This window comes from Silene latifolia, chromosome 7 (assembly GCF_048544455.1).
Source record: "Silene latifolia isolate original U9 population chromosome 7, ASM4854445v1, whole genome shotgun sequence".
Taxonomy (NCBI): Eukaryota; Viridiplantae; Streptophyta; class Magnoliopsida; order Caryophyllales; family Caryophyllaceae; genus Silene; species Silene latifolia.
In genome coordinates this window covers 73,243,703-73,250,449 of record NC_133532.1, presented here as the reverse complement: position 1 = coordinate 73,250,449, position 6,747 = coordinate 73,243,703, and the positions used below count along the sequence as shown (strand labels likewise).

Below are 6,747 nucleotides of genomic sequence, written 5' to 3'. Positions count from 1 at the left end.
GGACTCGATCGAGCATAATTGTACTCGATCGAGTACTTTCCAGCAACAATTTCCTGCTTTGCGCACTGAACTTCAAACGGCTTCCATTTCTTCGTTACTCGGGCAAACGGAGCGATTCCGGTGGCGTTGGAAAGCTAAGAGAACAAGCTTTCATATACAATTAGAATCACCTGAATATCCCTTGTAGAACGCGAGATATGTCTCTTCAAAGTAGGCACTAGCAATTTGAAGTTCTTCCTTTGCTCGCCTAGCTATCTTTCTTCTTTGCGCATCTCAAGATAGCTACATTCCCGCTCCAAATTCACTCTTCCTCCAAATGCATGCTAAACGGATGGTAAAAGGCTTGATTTCACTACTTTCTGGTTCATTCCAGCAAATAAGACAAAATAAACCAAAGTAGCATATTCGGGGCATTTCGTAGCATAAACTACGATAAAAGCATGGAAATACATGCATGAAAAGGCCTAAAAAGACTATATAAAATGCACGTATCATTGGGATTAGGAGATCTATTGTAGAATTGCGACGATGCAGCGAATAGGCTAGATGACTTATTTGTGAGAATCTGTACCCATGGCAATTTAACTATAATACCGACTTAGTTGAGTGCACGCTTCTAAGTTACTCTTTAATCTGGTTAAATTTATTCCTGGATCGGAAGATTAGACTAAATAGACCTGCTATGAACAGTAGACTACCCTAATGAGGACGGAAGTTAAGTTAGTGGAAATCTAGGATAGAAAGTGAACCGGAAGGACCTTTCCAATATCCGTCTCACAGTAAATTATCTAGACTATTTGCAGTTGAGTCATTAGACTATCGTAGTGAACCAAAATCCCAACATATTCCCTCTTTATTGATCATCTTATTCACATTTTCTTGCCTTTACTGCTCTTTCCTTGCTACTCTTTCCCTAAAGCCTTTTTAGTTTAGAAAACCAAATTCAAACCCCCATTTTGTGACCAAAATCCCGACATGTTCCCTTTTTGGTAGGTATACAAGTAGCCTGTCAAATTTTGCGCCGTTGCTGGGGAGACAATAGCCCTATCTGTTTCTGTTTTTCGTTTATTTTTATCCGTCTCAGGGAATTTTTATTCCTTGAGACAATTCTCATTTATCTCTTTCAGTGTTGTGTATGCCGAGGTCAGACAGGTCGGAGTTAGTTTCAGCTGATTCTGAGCAAGAGAGACTGTTTAGGTACAGACTCCGTCTGCAAAGAGAACTTTGAAAGGAAGACTTGAGCACTTTCAAGCCCGAGCTACAGCATTTTCTATTTGCAGAAGATCAATCTTTAGAAGAAGATAATCTCATTTCTGCCAACCAACCAGTAAAGATGCCAAATATTGCAAGTCACTCGAAGCCTAAAGCATCCTCTATTCCTAAGGGTTTCAATCTCCAGACTGAGGACGGCAACACCTTTGATATTCGTCCGTCGTACATTAATCTGGTGGAGAGAAACTTGTTTAGGGGTGTGGCGGGTAAAGACCCAAGGAAGCATATGGAGGTCTTTACTGATTACTGCTCTACTATTCCCGCTACAAAGGGTGTAACTCAAGACAAGATAAAGGAGGTGTTATTTCCTTTTTCTCTGAATGACTCGGCCCGTGAGTGGTTGACCGATCTTGACCGTACAGCTGCTGGTATCACCAAATGGGAAACTCTCGCACTTGTCTTCTACAAAAGGTACTTCCCTCCACAACGCACTAATCAGTTGAGGGCGAAGATTACTAGTTTCAAGCAGGCACCTGATGAGACTTTCTGTGAAGCTTGGTGTCGGTTCAAGAGATTGGTGAGGTCTCTTCCTCACCATGGTTTTGATCCGTGGTTTCTGTCCAATCAGTTCTACAATGGGTTGTACGATGACCACAGAGCTATACTTGACGCTTCATTCAACGGAAGATTTCAAAAGAATACTGATGATGATAAGGGATGGGCCATTATTGAGGAGATGGCGACCCATTGTGCTGAATATGGGAACCCACGGGACGGTATTCGAACAGTCCATTCGGTTGATAAGGCAGTTGTGGCTCAGGTGGAAGCCATGAATGCTAGGTTTGATAGATTTGAGCTGCAAAATGCTGGAGATCAACAGACGGTCCATCTGTTGACTAGACAGGAAACTGTCATTTGTGAGAGATGTGGAGGAGATGACGGACATACTGCTATTGACTGTCTTACTGAGAAAGAACAGGTCCTTGCTTTTCAACAATACAGGCAAGGAGGGGGTTATTATTACAACAATCAAGGGGCTATCCATCCCAATTTGAGGTGGAGAAGTCAAAATGTGTTCAATTCCACTCCTTCACCGTAGCAGCAGCAGCAGCCATATGTCTCTCCTCATAAGGCACAACAAGGCTTCCAAAAGCCTCCTTCCTTTCCTCCACCGAATCAAGGCGCATCATCCTCAAGTGGGGTAAGTGAGCTAGGTGAGCTTAAGTCAATGCTACAATCGTTGACAAAGCAATGGCAACTAAGTGACCAACAGAAAGAAGCATCCATCAAGTCACTTGAAACTCAAGTTGCTCAGTTAGCCGCGAACCAGTCCAGGAGGAAACAAGGTCATTTGCCGTCTCAATCCGAGAAGAATCCACATGAGACGGTGAACTTGATTAATTTGAGGAGCGGTCATTCATATGAAGGACCGAAATTACCTGTTGATAGGAGTATTTCAGACCCGAGGAAGGATGTAAATGACGATGAACATTCATTTGTTGAGAAAAAGAGTTAACCACGAAGAAGATACTCGATCGACTAGTTTCAGGGGGTCGATCGAGTAGAATTGAAGCTGGAAGTACTCGATCGACTGGAAATTTTACTCGATCGAGTGAACAAGATAATGAACAACTCGATCGAGAAGTCCAAACCAATCGATCGAGTGATATTGCTGAGGAAAATGTTCGATCGAGTGGTAATTTTGCTCGATCGAACACTGCTGATATTGGAGAACTCGATCGAGAGCCTGCTAGTGCTCGATCGAGTGATATTTCACCTGGAAGGACTCGATCGAGAGGCAAAAAGTCTCGATCGAGTGATAAGGAGCTTGAACCAGCGGAGACGTTGGAAGAAAGAAATAAAGGGCTCGAGATACCTGTTTGGTTCATATACCTATTATTAGACTCCTCTAATAGTGAACTAATTAACTTATTAATTATTTGTTCTTTAGATCTAGTGCATGCATAACTAAATGAAAGATTTATAAGAAAAACAATGTTCCTTACATTGTTATGTATTTCGAAAATATGGGCACAAGTAAGGTCACCTTCCTTCACTTGTTCTTGAGCTAATAATGATGATGGATGATCCTCCTAAGACTCCAAGTATAGAAGCCACTCCAATAAATTGCACCCAAGATTAATCCCAAAAATTCCTAGTAATATTAACTAGATATATAGTAGAAATATTTCCTTAATAATACTAATGTTTTTGTATTACTACCTCTAGTAATATATTGGAGAGTATTAGTATAGATGAGAGTTTGTTGCAATAGCTTATGAGGAAAAATAGAGAGAAAAATACACAAGCACACATACTAGAAAAATGAGCAAAAATAATGCCCTCTCTCATAAGGCCAAAACCGGTGGCCTTATGCATTTGTAGGGAATCTTGTGCTTTTGTTTTTTTACTCTTTGTTTAGTGTAGGTAGAGTGTAGGAAGCCTAGGTGTAAGATATAGTATGTAAAGGCTAGTATGCAAGGTCTCTTTCACACAATAACCAACATCTACATAAGACAAAAGAGCATCTTTGCTCATCTCATTTTGGCCGAAATATTGGTCCTTTTATGGACCATTTTTGCTTTTTGTCATTTGTCCCACAAATGCTTATAAGTCTTATGTTTAACAATCTTACTTATTTAATTATTAATGTAATCATTTAACACTTAAATATTACAATTAATAATATAATATACACTCCACTTTTGAGTAGTATACTACCATTATATCAACATATAATGGGTCCCAAAATTACTAGTTAGTTAAAATTACAACTTCTTGTAACTTTAAATAACTAATTACCTCTACCTCAAAACTTATATAATACCTCAACTAATTTAGTAATTTAACGCTTAATTACTAAATTAAATCTCATTTAATCACATTAAAATAAGACGCAAAATTGCACTCTCACAATTAAGGAATTAATTAATTTGTATCGCATACAATTAATTAAATATCTATTTGGGCCTCATCCTATAGGTGTGACCTAAAGGGATCAACTGACCACCACCGTCACACGACAGTAATGTCAAACTCTAGTTAGCCAATCATTACCGATTAATGACGGTCAGTCGACTGTATAAAGCATCATCCCTCACGTATTCTTAATTTGAGATTTAATTATGATATTTAAATCATGTGATCGCACTATTGTTGAGGACACATTTCCCAACAATCTCCCACTTGTCCTCGACAAGTGTGCATCACCAATTCTCTTGTCCTATTACAATCTTCCATTCAATGTAAGGTGTCTTGCGGGTCGTACTTACACTTGATCATATCTTGAGTGGTTTTCTCGATCTGGAGATCAACTGTCTGACCGGAATTATCTATCATAGATACCTTCCGAGCGTGGCCACGCATTTCCAGTTAACTACTCCTCGAGTGGCCTTGAGATTTCAAACAACCCTGACAAGGGGTGGACAATTACTATCGCCCTATTCCCTTCGTTTCACCCACGATCCATCATAACCCAAAATATACCCAGTTTGACCTCATTTACGAAATCGTAGAGTATAAATCAAAGCTAATCAGAAGTTGTGCCAACTTGGGCGAATAGTCTCTAGTCAAAAGAATTGACTCATAAGAATACTATAGTAGCTCTTGCCACGACCAGGCTTTATGAATTACCAGAACTCTATAAGCGGTCACTGCCCGACAGATTGTCCCATACAGTCTGCCTATGTGATCGACTAGTCATCCCATATGACTCTATGGCACTTGAACTTGCCATCAATCACATCACACTCTAGTCACTTCGAGACGTCACCTCATATAGGTAACTAGGGGCGAATACCATGTCAATTCAGTTCACTTTAATGGGGTTCAATTTGTCTCTACAACCCATTCGGATACGACAAGGTAGCGGGTGAGTTTAATAAAACTCAAACGATAAATGTGATTATCACATATGAACAGTCAATACACTATTACTACTTCATATTTTATAATCTTTAGTGTATTATAACACTAGATAAAATGCAATACAAGCTTGGCAAGTGGATATACCCGATATCCATATATTCCAACTTAATTAATTGCAATTTCCTTCCGTTTAATGTCATCTCTTAATGACATGAATTTTCTCTAAGTATATGTCTAGACTTCATACTAGACCTGAGCTCTTTAACTTGAAAGAAGCTCCCACTGTTATCGCATAACTTGTGATAAAGTCATTTGTAGAGGGATTCACCCTTAATCCCTACGTTGACCATTTAATCACTTTTTACTTAGAATCCTTTTGTAGAATTTGCAATGCATGAAACTAAAACACTTTTCTTAGTTTCTTACTCCTTAGTCAATAACATTAGCTTAAGATTTCATCAAATCCTTTTAAGCTTGGAAACTAAAGTTGGTGCAATCCTTCAACACCTTAACTTAGTTTATCATCCAAACATGTATACAAGTCATCAATTGTACTTTAAGGCTTTCACAAGCCCATCTTATAAATTAACTTATTATTGACTCATAATTTACCTAGCAAATGGTACATCACAAGAAAAGGCGTCTGTTGGCATACATAATCGTTCTAATGGCGGAAACATTAGCAATCGATTTCATGTAATCAACAACTTAATGGGTTCAGTGAACGACTATGATTCCATCATAGTAATTACACTTCATCATCATGAATAAGCCATTCAACTTTGTTGATGTTAAACAGATACGAAAGAACTTATCTTCATATGACTCTCAACTCTATGCCAATTTACTCTCACATAGATTCAAAATCTAGAATACTTTGCATCCCTTTCCAAGTCTTCCAATTACTCTTACCAGAAGACAGCATTGGTATATTATTCTCAATAAGTAATATGTTATCAACATATAAGACATGGAGAAACAATTATAGCTCCCACTTAACTTCATGTATATCATGATTCTTCAATCATGTGAATGAAACAATTCACTATAATCACATGAACGAAAAGTATAATCCTTTAATGCTAGCTTAAGACCATCTTGTGATCACTTAAGATAGCTACGCATAATATGTTAGGATTCTTAGATCTTCATCTAAGGTTTTGTGTTTTAAACACTTCCTTCTCTAAATTCCCATTTTAGAAAAGCGAATTATATTTGCCATTCTTCATAAAAATGAAATACGCCAATTCCTAACACAATTTATCTTGATCAACATCTTCATGCAAAACTTATGCATTTGTGTACTCTAAAGCTCTATTTACCTTTAAAGAGACCCTCACTTTTAAGTAAATCTACTCATGAGCAACAATTTTCGGATTGTAATGCTTCGGCCCGTATGTAACAAGGTCATGATACTATCACTTTCACAAAGTAATTTCTGAACAATAAGACATGTGCGATAAACTCCCACTGAACTATGCTCTCATACTATCTTCATAGATAATAGTTCAATACCAACTCCCATTCTATTAATTCAATTACTTTCACAAAGTAACATTTCAACTATAAGAGGTGTTTGTGACGATACAATCTTCTCCCACTCTATCTCTCAGAAATACATCTATCTTCTTGAGAGATAGTTTTGTGAGACACAAACATATATATTTT

General features: G+C 38.0%; 1 non-coding gene across 1 annotated transcript; it reads right to left on the bottom strand.

The window, feature by feature from the left end:
- Nucleotides 1-1,709: 1,709 nt before the first annotated feature.
- On the bottom strand, nucleotides 1,710-1,815 carry LOC141593372 (small nucleolar RNA R71). Its single transcript, XR_012521461.1, has one exon. It is a non-coding gene; the product is annotated as a small nucleolar RNA R71 (small nucleolar RNA).
- Between the last annotated feature and the right edge of the window lie 4,932 nt (nucleotides 1,816-6,747).